This window comes from Meleagris gallopavo, chromosome 9, assembly GCF_905368555.1.
Source record: "Meleagris gallopavo chromosome 9, MGAL_WU_HG_1.1, whole genome shotgun sequence".
NCBI classification, from domain to species: domain Eukaryota; kingdom Metazoa; phylum Chordata; class Aves; order Galliformes; family Phasianidae; genus Meleagris; species Meleagris gallopavo.
In genome coordinates, this window is record NC_139412.1 from 19043110 (window position 1) to 19061797 (window position 18688).

The 18688-nt window shown below is 43.0% G+C and overlaps 1 long non-coding RNA gene and 1 pseudogene across 2 annotated transcripts in view; both read right to left on the minus strand.

Annotated features, from left to right (window-relative positions):
* Positions 1-224: 224 nt before the first annotated feature.
* Positions 225-18688, minus strand: part of LOC104916809 (uncharacterized) — a 55957-nt gene continuing 37493 nt past the window's right edge. Inside the window, exon 5 of one of the 2 annotated variants that reach the window (XR_014884922.1) lies at positions 225-915. This is a non-coding gene — a long non-coding RNA (uncharacterized LOC104916809). Of the gene's footprint in view, positions 916-7573; positions 12395-18688 lie in introns of those variants that run through there. The other variant, XR_014884923.1, reaches the window with a different exon arrangement.
* Positions 2487-5222, minus strand: LOC146543811 (uncharacterized; annotated as a pseudogene).

The window sequence follows — 18688 nt, forward strand, 5'->3', positions numbered from 1 at the left end:
AGGCTGCATATTAACACACATCATGATCCAAGTACTTGGAGGCAAATCATTCAAATGTCCAAAATAAACAAGTTCACATGATGCTATTGCTGAGGTAAATCCCTTTTTGACACAGAGAAGGAAACTTTTCAGACAGGGACTTTGTTGTCCCCGTTCTCGAGGTCTGGTCCGTCAGAGGCTAGTGATCTCCCCTCACTAGGACCATAACAGCACTGACACCAATATGAGGATGCTGCAAATGGCATTTATTGTGACTAAACAGTGATTTATATATCCTACGTGCTTCATCTACGCCCCTCAAGCATGCATGATGACCCACACAGCAGAGCAGGGGAGGTCCTATTCCATCACATCCCGACTCCTCATTAATGCCTACTACAACATCTCCCCGTCCCCATGCTCGGTAAATTAATAAATCTCAGTAAAGCCTTGCCCCGTTACAGCACGTTATTTGCTTACCGCCTAATTACTCTAACGTAGATCATACAGAGGGTGATATACTACATTCTTAGGTGATTCAAGCTGGGCTAACTAAAGTCACATCCTACAATACTAGTAAAGTTGCAGACACAGAGATTTGAGTGATTACTGGTACCTACAACAATATCATCTATAAGTATAGAATTTTAAGAGGTCCTCATACAAACACACTCTTTCCCAATATATATAAGCACTTCAAGTGTCAAGTTTCAAGTGTCCCATTGGGATGAATTTCAAAGATGACAAATGTTCTGTTCAGTATCAAGATAAGTGTCTCGGGCCTTAAGAGTACTATGAGCAAAAGCGAAAGTGTTACATTCTTAACCGGCGCTATTAAGGACACTTTTCCTCGACGAGTGAGGTCTTCAGAAGTGATTCCTTCTCCTGTTCTTTCGTCAATCCTGTCTGTATTCTGGGCCTCTCGAGGAGCCAAACCTGCAAATGGGAGGGTTCATGATCCAATTAGTTTATGCTAGTATCTGGTCGTATCTTTCTTGATGGAACCTGAACAACCTTCCCTGTTTCCTGATGCCTAACGGCAGCAAAGCCCCTGCCCCAAACCAATATTGACCATCCCCTTTCCCATTGTTCACTTTCCATTCTTATCTTTATCGGAGGTCCTTCCGTCAGGATTTTGGGTTGCCAGTGTTTCTGTACTGGAGTCCAATTACTTTCTCCCCGTTCAAAGTTATTCAGCGCATAAATAACCTTAGCTAGGATTTCTGCTTGTCTCTTGACCGGGATTCTCTCCCGGTACCCTTCCAACACCCCAAGGACGCATATTTTTTCCTTGAGGAGGCGATTGGCACATTCCACAATTGCCTGCCCCTGGGAGTTACCAGGAATCCCTGTGGAGTGGGATATTCCCCAAGCTGTCAGCCATTCCTGGGTCGATTTTGAAGTGAAGCAAGACCCATTGTCTGTCTTTATCTGACTGGGTAACCCCATAGCAGCTATCGCAGCAGCCCAATGGCTCTGTGCCATGGACGAATTGGTCTTTGCATGCTGGGTAGCTGCGATCATGGTGGAAACCGAGTCCACCGTAACAGCAAGCCATGACCGAGGGGCCATTCGAGATTCCCATGTGAAATCTGTCTGCCAGATCTGCAACGGCCCTAAACTGCGTTGGTTGACTCCTGCACCAATAGTCAGAGCAGAATTGCAATGCGGACACGCCTGGACTACATCATGAGCTGCTGACAAGGGAATAGAACAGGCTCGTGCCAAAGCCCGAGCGCCTATGTGAAGGGTCGCATGAAGATCATGTGTGGCTCTGATCGTAAAGACTGCTGTACCCACAGCCTTATCAGCTACTGCACTGCCTATCGTAAAAAACCCCGGAACCTCTGAGTGACTGTGGACATGCAAAACTGCAACTGGGGCCGAATGAGTAGCCTATGCATCTTCTAAGATACTGACAGCCTCTGAACTGGGTAAACCTTCTTGACCCATTCGAGCCAGCAGCTTAGCTGTGAAAGCAGAATCCGTCACTATGTTGCAAGGAATATCTCACCACATCTCTACCGCGATTGCCACAGCCCTCACCTCCAAAAGCTGGACACTGACAGAGGGGTCGGTAAAGATAGCAGTTTCCCATACTCAACCGGAGCCTTGCCAAACTACTGCTCCCTGTTTCGTGCCAGAGGAGGCATCCGTAAACAGAATGGGCCCTTGAAGAGGAGTGACATGTACCCTAATAGCTAATGACACTTGGAGAGGGCGCGCTAATTCAAAAAAAAAACAGGCAGGGAGTCTGAGAAAAGCAATTTGCCTCCAAAACCCTGGAGCATAACAAGAAGAGTCTCAGGGAGAGGCTGCAATTCACGAAAGGAACTCTGCAGATAGATTATGTCAGTTTTCCACAGGAACACTCGCACAAGCATCAACCGAGCCTTGTGGAGGAGAGTAGATAAATCTCGAGCCACGAGGTGAATGCTCGTGTCGGCTGGACCGAAAAGAGCTACCACAAAGGCTCTGGCCTTGCACTTAGAGCATGTCCTATGACTGCAGCCGCCCCTGCTTCACTACGAGTCACAGCCACTTCCAAAGCTTCAGTGGGGTTAAAACGAGTGAGCTTAGCGTCCATACAGCTCTGCAAGATCTCGCGCCATGCAGAAACCATTTCTTGGGTGAGAGTGCGGGGTTCATTGGGATTTGCGCCTTTGAGCTTATCATAGAAGGGCTTCATGAGCTGAGCAGGAATCCCCAAAGCCCCTCTAACCCATTGTATTGCGCCAACCAGCTTTTGAACATCCCAAAGGGTTGAGACGTTCGGCTGGATATCAAGCCCCACCGGGTGGACCATAGCAGGTCCAAATCGATACCCTAGGTATACCACCTCCGGGCCTCTCTGAATCTTTTGCTCAGAGATCATGAAACCAGCAGTTGTGAGAGCATCCGCAACCTTAGATTCCAACAACTGCAGTTCTGGAAGGGAAGGAGCTGCTAGCAAGAGATCATCCATGTTCTCTGTAATGACAGAGAGCACACTGTAGGAACGCCTCTCTCACCAGCTCCAATGCCCTCCCCACTACAAGCTGACATATGGTAGGAGAGCATGCCATTCCTTGAGGCAGGACCCACCATTGATACCTTTCGGCAGGCCCAGCATTATTCTCGGTTGGAACAGTGAAAGCAAACGCTTCCCGGTCTTCCTCTGCCAGAGGAATAGAAAAGAAGCAATCCTTAAGATCAATTACTACTAACGACCATCCTCTGGGAATGGCTGATAAAAGAGGACCACCTTGCTGCACGGCTCCAAAGGAGACCAACTGAGCATTAACTGCACATAGGTCATGTAGCAGGCAATAGGCCCCTGACTTTTTCTTAATGACGAACACAGGGGTGTTCCACGGACTAAGTGAGGGTTCAAGATGCCCAAGGCGAAGCTCCTGAGCAAGCAAATATTTAAGGGCCACAAGCTTATCACGTGAAAGGGATCACTGATCTACCCAGACGGGGCGGACATCCCATCTCCAGTGTAATGGAATGGCATGAGTGGCAGACAATTGGTAGACAGCAGCCCTAATCATAAATTTCTAATGCGCGCTCCAAGCCCCCTCAAGAAGTCCCTCCCTAATAATGTACCCGGCACTTGGGCTACAAAGGGAGTTACCAGGACAGGTCTTTCAGCGGTCCCGTCTCTATTTATTGACATGATTTCGACTTCATCCTTTGCCCTCTTTGCTAGGAGAGAACCTCCCACACCCGCCACCGCGTGAGATGGAATCAATGGCCAGTCACTTGGCCATTCGTGATCCGATATAAGTGTGACATCTGCCCCAGAATCCACAAGTGCGGTAACAAATATAGATCGTGGGCCTGCGTAGTCAGGGGGTAATTCCCCAGCATATGAGACCACGATCTTAATGAGGGGCAGATCCTGACAATCCAGTGTCAGCGCCACTGTGGGTGCGTGATGAACTTGAGGGAAGGACCTGGGATTGGCCCAGTCAGAGAAATGGGGAAGGGGGCCTGGGCCAGGGGGACTCTCCCACCTTCATTTCCCTGCTGCTGTTCATCTCTCCCGAGCATGCTCTTACTTGGGCACTGGCGGGCGGTATGGCCACGGCCTCCACAGTTCCAACATATCGGCTCTATCAGCCCCCTGGCCGGGCCCCGCAATCCTCACGCACTGCGTGTGATTGGACAATTTGCCTTAATGTGACCTGCTTAGCCGCACACATAACATGGCCCCTGGGGCTGTCGTGCCCCAACTGCAGCGACGATAGCCACCGCTAACCCTTCATTGGTCAGAGATGCTGTCTTTTGTTTATCCAGAATATACTTGATCATCTCCCCAGGCGTACTAAGCTGTGGAGCAGCATGGAGAAGTTCCCTGACCTCCGACTGGCTCTGCTGCCGGAGACAGTCCATAATAACTAGACCTTGGGCCGATTTCGGGAGTTCTGACCCCTGTATGGCCTTCAGGAGCCTGTCCGCAAAAGCAGAGAATGATTCCGTCAGCCCCTGGATCACTTTGGTCCAAGGGTCCACAGGCTCCACACCCTTGGCTACTCTCTTAAATGCTTGAATCATCGTGTCTGTAGCCGCTATAAGCTCCCCTGACCTAAGCCTGGCTGCTTGTCCCTGGGAGGGGTCTCCATTCCCCTGACCATTCCCGCCAAGCGCATTAATGAGAACCCATGTAATGGGTGGTCGGGAATTGATTCCGCAGCCCCTATAGCTGCTCGCAATCCTGTCATCCACTCTGAGGACCATAATGTATACTGTACTAGAGACAGCATCATGCGCATCAAATTCGTTATGTCGTAAGGGAGAAGGGGACCTATAGATGTCATGGCCTCTAAGGCATTCAGGGTGAGGGGTGAGTTCAAGCCTCACTTCTCCACACAGTCTAACAGGCGGGTAATGCCCTCCGGATCGAGAGGTACCCACTCAGGGTTTCCTTCATTGTTTACAACAACTGGGAAAACTTCCAGTGATCTTCCTTCATCTATCAGACTAGACCTGATCTTTCCCCAGTTTGTTAGTGTGCCTCTCTTAGTTTCCCAAAACGAAGCTGCTTCTGCCTCCCCCCTACTGTTCTCTTCCCTCAGCTCCGTGTCAGGCTGATAAAGCCTTCACCTCCCCTCCCTGCCTCCCTCGGCTCAGTCCTTGACTGATAAGAAGTTATCTGCCGAGGAGACTCCTGATTGGCCGCGCATTCTCTCATCTCCTTAAAAGGATATCGTGGCCACTGTAGTGGCCAACTGCAACAATACCTTAACAACCGATTCCATCCTGCGCAGGATCAGGCCACACTCCGGACCTCAGGTCACACACCAGACCTCGGGGGACATCAGGGGGGCGACAGGCCAACGTTCCTCACATGGGGCACCACTTGTTGTCCCCGTTCTCGAGGTCTGGTCCGCTGGGGGCTAGCTATCTCCCCTCACTAGGACCATAACAGCACTGACACCAATATGAGGATGCTGCAAATGGCGTTTATTGTGACTAAACAGTGATTTATATATCCTACGTGCTTCGTCTACGCACCTCAAGCACGTATGATGACCCACACAGCAGAGCAGGGGAGGTCCTATCCCATCACATCCCAACTCCTCATTAACGCCTACTACAACAGACTTGATGCTTACTTTTTATGTTCGGGTGGCTTTTCTACATCTACAAGCTTCTTGTTATCATTTTGTCTGTAAGATGTATCTACAGAACAATTAACAGCAATTGAAAAAGACCATCATCATGTCATGATGATGGGTGCATTTTTTTTTACCTCCACCAGTTTGATGAATATAGGCTTTACAGGGATAGAGTCTGTAACCTCAAATGACAGAAGTTCAAGTGAATTTCTTTGCTGTCCAAGTATCTGATTACAAATGATAGTTATAGAACCTCAAAAATTTGCTGATCACGTACAAATTAAATTAAAAGTTGAGATACAGTTTTGTAGCTTTTTGAGATTTTAGTGCATGGTTTAGAGCATTAATGATTTAGAGTATCAGTGGGTTAGGGTATTAATAAGGTATTAATAAATACATAAGGGATGTGACACTTATCCACATGAACAACATGTCTGAATTAAGAAAAAAGATTGATGAACAATGCATTCCATTAGTTCTCTCTTTTACAACTACTAAAATTCCTACTCATTAAGTTATTAAATGCCATTCCTTATCTTACAAATAGAAGACATAATTCAGTTTTTCCCAGAGTTGCACATTCTTTAAGGCTGCAGACTAAATTACAAGAGTACATTTTGTCAATAAAGCTTCTGTTTGGTGGGAGAAAGAGGAGGCAGTAAAATAATATGAAACAAAAGTCACTTTTTGTGTCAGATGTCATCTATTTGCCTCAATATTGCATTTATTCTATTTGTACATTCACTGTCATGATTATTATGGAAAGCCCATCGTTAATCACTGCATTATATTTTAAATGTTTCACATTTTCTTGCAGACTCTTACACTGGTGAATCTTCGGTGTTATCTTGAACAATAAACTGTCCTTTTTGCAATGAATCCCTGACAATCTTTTAATTCATTTACTGAAAGACAAAGGCTTTCTTCTCTGAGCAGTGGGAAAGGTGCAGAAGCTAACAAAAATCATCCATATTCTGCAGTCCTAAACCAAGAATACTCACTACTTCCTGAGCCAGAAAAACCCAACACAGACGCAGACAGCAAACCCTTCTGCTAAGAATGTTATATGGGACTAATTTCTGTCCTAAGCCCACTTTTCAAACTGATCTTCTCACCTGGGCTTGAAGTGAGTTTGTGTGCTCTAAGTATAATTTATAGTATCTATCTGAAAGATAGTGCACCCTAATGAAAAAATTCTTGCTCAGGATGTGCAATAGAGCAGTTGGGTCTCTTTGCAGCTTGCAGTGATTTAAAATTCTGCTGTCCAGAAAGCAGTCAAGATGAAGTCAAGACGAGGAAGAAGGCACAGCCATTTGCTTTCCTAGCCTGGCATCTCTCTGCATTCTCACTGTGGATTCCAGTGGGTTGTAACTAGGTTCCCCCAATGGAAAATTCTTTGTGAGTAGGAGGTCTGGGTGGAAACTGGGGGACTGGGACAAAGAGGCCACGTGGCAACAGCTCCCGTGCCCCCCAGGCCTCAGCACATTTAGTTCAGGGCTGGGGGGCAGACCCTGCGGAGTGCCCCAGTGCTTTGTGAAGGAATTGCTCTAGCCCCAAGGAGGGTCAGAGCCTGTCTTCTTCCTGCATTCCCTCCTCTCCACATCCTCATTAAATGTTGTGTGCCTTTTCCCAGTCATGAGCAGTCATAATTTGCACCACAGTGAAAAAAAATCTTCACCCTGCAACTGTCTCTGTGGGAATTAGATGATTCAATTTGCTGCAAGCATGCTAGCAATTAAGCATCACCTATATATGGAAACTGATGCTCAGTCAGTGTCAGTCTCAGTAAGGAGAGGAATGAAACAGATTAGCACAGGAGTAGTCAAGCCTGGATGCTTTTAGAGGGATGGATAAAATTTTAACAGGACCAGGTATATCTAAAACACCATTATGTTGCATTGCCATACTTGAATATCACCCAGTACTTCTTTCTATTAAATTTATTCAACAAATACACAGTGACTGTTATCAATGGAAGACATAGTATCACTGAAATTTTTTTTTTTTTTAATGAAGGGTTGTAAGAAGGTGATTTGACAAAAATATAATGGGGTTACTCTTTACAGCAGTTACAGACTGAGTTATAAAGGAGAGATCAGTGAAAAACATGATATTTTTGAAAATGGAAAGCCTAATAAATGACAAGGGAGCAAAAAGTTTCTAACTGGTTTTATTTCCAGAAATCACTCAGAACATCTGTCACTCAAAGCAACCTATCTTCGCTGAAGACGCAGTTAGCTTACATTCATAGTATACATTCTGCAATAGTACTTGAGATAAATAGAAATTTATACACCTACTACTGCTTTCTCGTGGTCTCATCTCCATCTAAACTTGAACCTCCCTTAGAATATATCCTGACTTCACAATATGTGAATCTTGCTGCCTAGGCTGTGTCACTGCCTCCAGCTAACTTCTGAAGCACATAGAAATGTGCACTCACTTGTGTGACAGTGATCTAGATATGCCAATATTAAAATACTTATATAATTGGATCAATCTGGATAGCCAGATAGTTAAATATTCCTATTCTAATGGAATTCCTTAATCTACTGTCACTCTTCAATGTGACTATAGTTGTATAATTTGGTGAGCCATTTGTAAGTTTAGTACATAATATATGAAAATTACCAGTGATCTGAAAACAATGGAAATCTCCATGAGAATTAGAAAAATAGAATGGGAGCAGTGGGGCTTCAGCCCACACAAAAAAATTAACCACTGGCAGCTGGAGCCTAGCCTCTGAACTTCTAGCAAAGAGTAACTTCATTTACATGAGCTGACACCTCCTTACATGGATTTTATCTGCTCTCTTTGTGCTTTTGTTTTATGCAAAAAGCAAACAATAAAAAAAAAACAGACATAATTATCTTTATGATTGTTGCTTTTTTATCTGGGAAAGTTTTAATGAGAACGTTTAACTTACTGATGTTATGCTTTGTACTAATTAGGCAATTTTTTTTTTTTTCCTGCAAGCTGTTCCTTTTTTCTTTCACTCCTGGACTAGGAGATAGCATCCATGAATAGTGCTGCCTCACTTTAATCTTTTCTTTTTTTTTTTTTAAATTCAAATCAGTTATTGGCTACTATGGCATTTATATTCCATAGTAAGATGCTAGAATAGACATTTAAGAGCTGCATGCTCCAGAACTGTGATACACATGCACAGCCCTTCTAATATGCTGTTTCAGTAGGAAGACAGCTTATGATTCAAAACAATACATTTGACTACATGAATAGTCTTAGGTCACATCTACCAGCTTGAGCATTCATTCTTGCTTATTGTTATGCAGAAAATAAAACAACAAAGCTATCTGAGATCAGCATTAATTCCTGACATGCTGGTTATCCTTTCATGCTGACTGTTTTTGTTTTGGAGGTCTATCATGAGCTGCTGTGGTAGTTGAGATTTTTTTCCTTTAGTTTTTTTCTTGTGGCAAGCGAGGCACAGAGTTGTAGAACATGTTTACAACCTTTTATACCCCCATAACAACCTTGTCACATGTACTAGCCAGGTGCCTCATGCATGTTTACATCTGGCACAAGTAACTGCCGAGCTTGTTTACTCATTTGCAGGGTCTTTCTTTATCCCACATTCTCTTTTTTTTTCGTATTGAGTGCATAAATTGCAAGTCCTAGAGCTGCTCATGTTAAACTCTAATTCTTGTCCATAAGACCTACAGATAAATGTAAACTGAATGATCTACTACTCAGAAGAGTGACAGCTTCTTTTATCACTCTGCTTCTTGCAGACCATTACCATAAACCATTGCTACATACTACGAAGATGGGCATGCTGGCCATACTGAGGTATTTTCCTGTGTCTTTAATGTACTTTTGTTTGTGCTGTGGGGCTCCTCACAAATCACACAAGCAGGAGCAGCTGGGTGCTGTCATATGAGTCATGGTATTTTTTTCTCCATCTGTATTTTGAATAGTTCTAATGGAACTCTAATAAGTTCTGGTAATGATTGTTCCTTCTCTTGAATCCAAACTAAATTTGTATTTCCCACTCAAACTCAGCTGTCATTTTTTCTATGAAAGGTAAAGAATCTGCCCAGAAAATGTTTTTCTTGTTCCAGAAATATTCTACTCCTTCTGCCTGCTATTTATGTAGACACTTTGGAAATGTAGAGAATTACTGTGCAGAGAAAGTGCAGCTTTTACACTGTCTCTGTGACTCTGACAGTCACTATATTTTTTCTTCCTTCCCACCCATCCTTCAATCCAGCAATATTATTTTCCCATTCAGTGACTTTTTTCATCTGACATTCCTTTGGCTTTGCTCTAAAGCCAGGCATGACGAAATGGACAAGGCTGAGCTATGTAAGAGAGGAGAGAAGATTGTTCCACACAGATCAGAAAGCAGACAAACATGAGCAGTTCTGCTCTGAAACATTCAATTAATGACAACTGCATTTTGTTACATTACATTTCTTTCACAATGTGGATGAATAATACTGGAAATACCCAAATAATTTTGTCAGGCCGGTATCTCTGATAAAAGCAGATATACACCTATATTCTGAGAGTGCATTCCTGGGGAAGGTTCGTCTAGAGGATAAGTGATGCCAACTATCAGAGACCCCGCCCCCCCCAAAAGTAAAGTTGAAGGACTTGCAAAAAGAACTATGACAGCGGAGATCATGAAATAATTATTATCCTGTTCTCATGGAGAAACATTTGATTCCCACAGTAATGCAAATGCTCTTGCCTTCTTTATATGTAAAACTATATTTCATTCCTAAAAGCATGGCGACATACAGTATTTTTTGACACTCATGCTGCATATTATGATTGAAAAGAACCAACATAACCAGCCTTCTCTGACTTTTATTTGCCTTCTACTAGTTAGTAGTATGCTTTCTATTTTCACAACAGACAGTGTTTTCACATTTTTAAATATAATATCTAAGTATTGATTTTATTTTCCTGTTTGACTTATTCTCCAGATTCTCTGGATTTAAGTGAGTGTGTTGAATGATTAAGTTATTATCCCAGTAATGAGGTTTGACACAATCTATGCCAGTTACAGAATCACAGAATCACAGAATTGTAGGGGTTGGAAGGGACCTCCAGAGATCATTGAGACCAACCCCGCTGCCAAAGCAGGTTCCCTACACCAGGTCACACAGGTAGGCGTCCAGGCGAGACTTGAATATCTCCAGAGAAGGAGACTCCACAACCTCCCTGGGCAGCCTGTTCCAGTGCTCCGTCACCCTCACCGTGAAGACGTTCTTACGCACATTCGTGCAAAACTTCCTATGCTGCAGCTGATGTCCGTTTCCCCTCGTCCTGTCTCCACGTACCACTGAAAAGAGACTGGCTTCACCACTATGGCCGCCACACCTCAGATATTTATAAACCTGGATCAGGTCCCCTTTCAGTTGTCTTTTCTCAAGGCTAAACAGACCCAGTTCACTCAGCCTTTCTTCATAGGGGAGATGCTCCAGGCCCTTCACCATCTTTGTGGCCCTCCGCTGGACTCTTTCCAAGAGATCCCTGTCTTTGTTGTACTGGGGAGCCCAGAACTGGACACAGTACTCCAGATGAGGCCTTACCAGGGCAGAGTAGAGGGGGAGGATCACCTCCCTCGACCTGCTGGACACGCTCTTCTTAATGCACCCCAGAATGCCATTGGCCTTTTTGGCCACGAGGGCACACTGCTGGCTCATGGCCAACCTGTCGTCCACCAGGACACCCAGGTCCCTCTCTGCAGAGCTCCTCTCCAGCAGCTCATCCTCCAGCCTGTATTGGTGCATGCAATTATTCCTCCCTAGGTGTAAGACCCTACACTTGTGTAAGATATTATTCTGTTAACATCAATGTCTCAAAGCTTGCTGGGGACACAGATGGACTTATACAAGTCCAGGCAAGTCCTGGGCAAAGGTGGTGAAATCCTTTGTCTGGAGAACTTTGATGGACAAGGCCAGGGGCAAGGAGAGGAAGATAAGCTGCAGCTAAATAGCTGTGAAGTGGTCTTTTGTGTGGACTTATCTCAGGATGATGGCCATCTCGGGGGATACCACATGACTCTTGCTCAAGTGCCCAGGGATGTCATGTAGACAGGAGAAAAAGGAGGATAAAAGGAGGAACCGAAAACCATGAGGGTAGGTGTCTGCCATCAGATCCCTCCCCACGGAATTCCTGCGTGCTGGCGGACTCCCCTGGGCCTGCTACCTGAGTCCTGCCGCTTCCTCCTGGATCGGCTCCGCGACTTCCTTCTGCCACCTGCTTGCTGCCCAAGGCCGGCCAAGCTGCTTCTCTCTCCCCCCTTGCTGCTTCTACCTCGGACCATCGAAACGTCGTGCAACGGGATCGCTGCGGGATCCTGGTGGTGACTATCCCCGCTTTACGCAATTCTTGCTTCTTTCCTCTTTTTTCTATCGCCCTCCTTCCCTTCCCCGTCTCCCTGATTACGATTATAATAAACTGGTCGGACCAACATTTGAACCGTTGTTTCTTAATCTCACGCCGGGTATATAATATTAAAAGAACCTCATCTCCCTCCTATAAATCGGAGCGAGACAACTTGCTTTTGTTGAACCTCATCCGGTTTCTTACCTATGTGACCTGCTAAGTAGGTTAATTAGCGCCTGAATAATTGTCAGTCACCTCATCCTGCTGACAGAGTTTGAGAGTAAATGAAATGTAGTGGAGCTGACAAAGACATGGTTTTTGATTTTGATTTATGAATTGTTTCAAGGAAACCATTTAACTAGTAGCTTTTCATAAATGCAACAATTTTAAAATATCTTGAACATTTTGGTAATGTGAAAATGAAGATTCTCTTCTTGTATCAGTCTGTTTTCCTAGAAGAAAAAACAAGTTGCTTGTGTGAGTGTATTGTTGCATTCTCTCAGAGAAAGATAAGCAAAAATCCAAAAAGTCCAAGTGACATTTGTGGTGACATTGCAGGAATCACACTTTTCTGTGAAACCTTGAGAATTAGGAATTAACTTCTATTGTTCAAAGAGAGCTGTGAGTCTTCAGAATTCCCATTTCACCAGGAAATAAATATTATGATACCTGGTCACACTGACAGATATTATATATCTATGTTCTCTTTGTTCATTTTTGAAAAGCCAAAACAGTATTTCATTCTTCTCCAAAAAGGAAATAGAAAGATCAACTGAAGAAACTAGTTATCAGCAGCCAATGAGTGCAGGATCAATTGTCTTCACAGAAATACCTGGGAGAGCCTGTTTATGCCCTGGGTGACAGGAGGAGCTGCTCTGCCTCCTGCTCCATGGCCACATAGAGCCAGCCTGCTCCTGCTGCATCCCTGAAGCATGCAAGCAGTAACGGCTAACTAAAGACACAAACACATGTTCCAAGTGCACTAGAATTTTGGCCAACTTCAATCTGTTTTTCTTGTACCACCTCACACAAAATGTCATCTGAGTTTTCTAGAAATAAAAAGTTTGCAGAGTGATGTCATCACACATTCTCTGGCTGCCATGGCCATTCCTTGCCCTCCAGCCCCATGTAAGTATGCTTTCAAACGTGCCCAGAAAAAAAAAGATTCTTTGTGTAGATACTCAATACAAAGTTATTTTGACCTTTGAGTTATCTGGCTTTTGTGTTTCGCAGTGGGCTGGTGTCATTCAAAAGAGGATGCTAGCTTAGCTACCGTGAAATCACTTCAGTCTGAGCCTGACAAGAGAGCACAGTTCAGATTTCAAGATAGCATGTCGGGTATTAAAATCAAACATATGCTCAAGTGTTTTCCTGGCTTGTGGTCATACTGAACTATAATGACCTAAATGGAAACATGCCCTTCCCTTTCAGCATGCATGCATTTGCACCCTGTCCAATTACTTATGTCTTTTCCTAGTTCCTAAATGCTACTTTTATTGAAAACTATATGGTTTGTTTAATCTCTTCTAACCATGGCTTTATTTCCTTTTTTGTTTTCCTCTACAATTCAACTCCTGCCCAAAGGATTTCAATTTTCCTATGTAAATTTAATCAAAGCAAAATTGTTAAAGCTGATTAAAGAATCTATGCTGTCTCTCTTTCCTTCTTATCTTGCCTTCCTTGCCATGAAAGGATGAAGAAGGTGTTGGCTGAGTGAATTTGCTGTCTAGAAATGATAAAAATAATACCTTTCAGCTCTCAACTGGTGAGATGTCTTGCAGGTATATGGTCCTAATGTTGAAAATCATAGGCTTATAAATGTCAGGGAGAAGAAGGGAAAAAAAAACACAAAAAACAACACTATTTTAGTTAAATAGCAAAGAGCTGAAGTCTTGGTGATAGTTACAAGATCTTTTGTTCCTTAAAAACAGCACAGCTTTACAAAGTTATTATCTTTTCTGATAGAAAATAAAGGATTGTTCATATTTTCCAATTCATTAATTGTTGTTTGTTGATTGCATGAGTGTTTTTGGATGAAGGAGCACTCTAAGATCCTGTCAGAAACTAGACTGACATCTATATTATGGTTGTCATTAGCTTACTTATGAGGAATATAATTCCCCTTTGTAATTGTATTAGACATTCTTTTGGGAAAGCTAGCTAAAATTTAAGAGCAGAAAAGTGTTTCTGAAAAGAAAAAAAAAATACCAGCCCACATCATACTAGATAAATCAATAATAAATGGATAGACATGAATTTGAGACTTTTCAGTTGGGTTAGAGCCTAAATCAAGACACTACTGATTCTGTAAAGCCTATATTTTCAGGTGTGACCAAAATCAGGTATTACTATGACATACCTTTTTGCTTTATTGGAAGTCTTCCCATCAATTTGTGCAAGCAAATCCATTTTACAATTATACATCTTTTCTTGCAATAAAGACTTCAGCTAGGTGCATGTAACCTGTGTTCTGTGGCTCTGTGTAAGTTGACAAAAGATGGACTGTATGTGTTACGGCTTGCCAGTATTCTCTACTAGTGACATGTAAGAAGGAAATGAAATACCTGTGCAAATTCTTCAATGCATAAGTAATGTACCACTCACATATAAATTCTCTACCAGCTGTTCTCAATTACCTCTGAAATAATTATTTTGTTTACTGGAAAAAGAATATATGCATACTTTTATCATCAGAAACTGGAAGCATAATCTACACATTGGTGATTCAAGACTTTATACACATGCAGTCTCTCATCCAAGGTTTTTTTATTTCATCCAATATTACATTACTTAAGCATGCCATACTTCTTGTAAAGTAAGTGTTGTCTCAGATAAAGAAGCTAAGGAAAATGCAAATTTTACCAATCTCTGATCTTATTCAGGATTAAGTTTTGTGATCATAGAATCACAGAGTGATTGAAGCTGGCAGAGACCTCTGGTCCAACCTTTGCTCAAGCAGGGACACCCAGAACAAGTTGCCCAGGACCACTTCCAGGTGGAGTTCGAAGATCTCCAAGGAGGAGACTATACAAACTCGGGGCACTTGTGCTGGTGCTCTGTCACCCACACAATAAAGTGCTTCCTGATATTTAGACAGAACATCTTGTGTTCTAGTTCGTGTCCATTACCTCTTGTCCCATCACTAAACAGCACTGAAAAATAGCATGTCTCTGTCTTTGCACCTGCCCTTCAGGTATTTGTACACCTTGATAACATCCTCCCTGAGCATCCTGATCTGCAGGCTGAACAGTTCCAGATCTTCTCAGCTTCCACTCATAAGATAGATAACCCAATCCTTTTCTTCTGTGGGATTTCAGAATGGCAAGCATCACCAATATTTTGAAACAAAACTTGCAAGTCAGCAATTGGGCTTAACAGCTAGGGGTGGAGAATATGATAATGACTTCTTGGAATCAATTGTAATATCCCCTCCTATTCTAATTGTAATATCAGAATTAATCTACGTGTAATTTCTTGGAATTAATTGTAATATCCCCTCCTAATTGTAGAATGCATAATTTCTTGAAATCAATTGTAGTATCCTCTCCTATTCTTGAAAATCATAGAATCATAGAATCATAGAATCATCAAGGTTGGAAAAGACCTAAAAGATAATCCAGTCCAACCGTTCACCTATTACTGATAGCTCCCACTAAACCATGTCCCTCAACACAACATCCAGTCTTTCCTTGAACACTCTCAGGGTCGGTGACTCCACCAACTTCCTGGGCAGTCCATATCAGTGCCTGACTACCCTTTCTGAAAAGTAATATTTCCTAATGTCCAGCTTGAATCTCCCCTGCCGTAGCTTGAAACCATTCCCTCTGGTCCTATCACTAATGACACGAGAGAAGAGGCCAACCCCCAGCTCACTACAACCTCCCTTGAGGAAGTTATAGAGAGCAATGAGGTCTCCCCTGAGCCTCCTCTTCTCCAGGCTGAACATTCCTAGCTCCTTCAGCCTCTCCTCATATAGCCTGTGCTCCAGACCCCTCACCAGCTTTGTTGCCCTCCTTTGAACACGTTCCAGGGCCTCAATGTCTTTCTTGCAGTGAGGGGCCCAAAACTGGACACAGTACTCGAGGTGCGGCCTCACCAGAGCTGAGTACAGGGGAACAATCACCTCTCTGCTCCTGCTGGCAACACTTTCTGATGCAAGCCAGGATGCCATTGGCCTTCTTAGCCACCTGGGCACACTGTCGGCTCACGTTCAGCCGAGCATCAATCAATACCCCCAGGTCCATTTCCTCTACGCAGTCCTCCAGCCACACCGCCCCAAGCCTGTAGCATCTCCTGGGGTTGTTGTGGCTGAAGTGCAGGACCCAGCATTTGGTCTTGTTGAACCTCATCCCATTGGCTTCAGCCCAGCTCTCTAGCCTGTCCAGATCCCTCTGTATGGTCTCGCTACCCCCAGGCAGATCCACACTTCCAGCCAATTTGGTGTCATCTGCGAATTTATTGAGGGTCCACTCGATGCCCTCATCCAGGTCATCAATAAAGATATTGAAGAGGACAGGCCCCAGCACCGTCCTCTGGGGAACACCACTCACAACCGGTCGCCAGCTGGATTTAACTCCATTCACCACCACTCTGAGCCCGGCCCTCCAGCCAGCTCCTTACCCAGCCAAGAGTGTACCCATCCAAGCCTCGGGCTGCCAGCTTCTGCAGGAGAATTCTGTCTATATGTATAACTTGTCTATATAAATATCCTTAGCTTCCACTTGGTGGTGTGCAAGCTAGGAGGGGTTACCCCCTTGTACCTAGTGTGTGCATACAGAGCTGATATAAATCATACCTGCTTTATAACCCTTATCTGGTTGTGAAGTTCGATTCTGCAAGTCAATGTTAGCAGTCCTCCATTATTTGTCTCGTAAGTACTCTGTGTGTGGTATTTATGAGATGATACCCAGGTATGATGTTTAATCTCATAGAGGGGGAAAAAAACAAACAAACAACAAAACAAAACAAAAAAAAACACCAAAAACCACATCACAATTGTAATTCCTTCTGAATAGTGCTTTGAAGATCCTATTTTCCATCCCCTGACGTGACTAAATGTTTACTTTAGTAATGCTGGTAGCCTGCAGTAACAACATAGACTGAAGTGTTAATAATAGCTCACTTCACACATATGCATATCCTCCAAATTGCATTCCCAATAATAGAGGTTATAAAAACCTGTTTAATAATATGAAATATGAAAGTGTTTTTGTACAGTTAATACACACATACTATTTCATGCCTAGTATTGGTTACTTCTGCTTCTACAGGAGATAATGTGCACTGAAGTATATAAAATAACTATATTGAATATTAGCCTTGTGATCCTGATAAAATAAAAGTTCTTGGTTAAAAAATATGTCTGCCATTATTCTTCAGTATATTTCAATGTCTCAGACTTAACATCAAACTTCTTCTGTAGTCAGAAGAAAGAAATGCACCCTTCAATGTAAAATAGTCCCTATATAGAACTACTGAAATTTAAGCTTGAAGTCTTTATGCATTGCAAAATATTATCTACTGTGTCATGATAAAATGTAGAATACGTAGAATTCTATGTATAATATGTAGAATATTCACATGCTTGAGAGATGGGAGACTTCCTTAATAATTTATTCTTTTAGTTATGTTTTAAGTAAGCTGTAAAGATAGAAATAAATTAAGTGGTTTATGGATATATAATAATGCAGTTAAAAAATGAAGCATCCATTGCAGTTAGAGCTGGTCAGAACTGTAATGACCACATCTTCTGGTGAACTGCTTTATAAACTTCTCTGAGATTATGTTTTATTATGGGAAGTTTCTAATGGGACTGAAAATACAGAAACTCTTCACAAGTTGCACAGTGAACCGCCCTGGTTTCTATATGTTTTTTCCCTCTAAAACTAAAGTTTTCTGAATAAGCTGTACAATTAAAAGCTAGACTTGGTGCCTGAGTACTACAAAGCAAGGTGCTGAGCAGAAAGATCTTCAGCTTCCCACTGCTTCCTCTGCCTCACAGCAAATGCCAGTTATTAACCCTGTGCCGTTCATTGGGCCATTTTTATAAACTAGATCAATGGCTTATGTTAAGGGCAACCATTCAGAAGGATCAATTAAAACAATGGAAGTCACTTCGTGAAATAAAATAAATCAAATAAAATTGTGCCACCCAAAGAACTATTAGATTTTGATAGATAATCTCACAGTTTTGACTTGACTGACAAAAATAGACCTTAACAAGTCTGGTACTAGGTCACAGTTTTTTTCATTAAATAACAGCAAACAACTGCTGTCTCTTTTTTTGCAATTTAGGAATCTCTGAAAATACAGAACAAGAAATAAGCTACCAACATATCTTTATGTATACACTCTGGACTGAATAGGGCACTGTCTATATAAATAAAAAAAAATAATCACAGAATAATAAAATGGCAGAGATGGCATTCTTCCTAGTAGAGGTGCTTCAGCCCTCTCACCTTCATTGCCCTCCTCTGGACTTGCTCCAATAACTACACATCTTTCCTGTGCTGGGGGCCTCAGTCCTGAAAGTGGCACTCCAGATGGACCCTTACAAGGGCAGAGTAGATGTGGACAATCACCTCCTTCACCTTGCTGTCTTTCCTCTGTTGATGCACCCCAGGATACTGTTGGGCTTCCAGGATGCAAGAGCACATTGCTGGCTGATGCTAAATTTTCTATCTAGCAGGATCCCTACGCCCTTTTCTGCAGGGCTGCTGTCAAGGAATTCTCCACACAGATCTGGG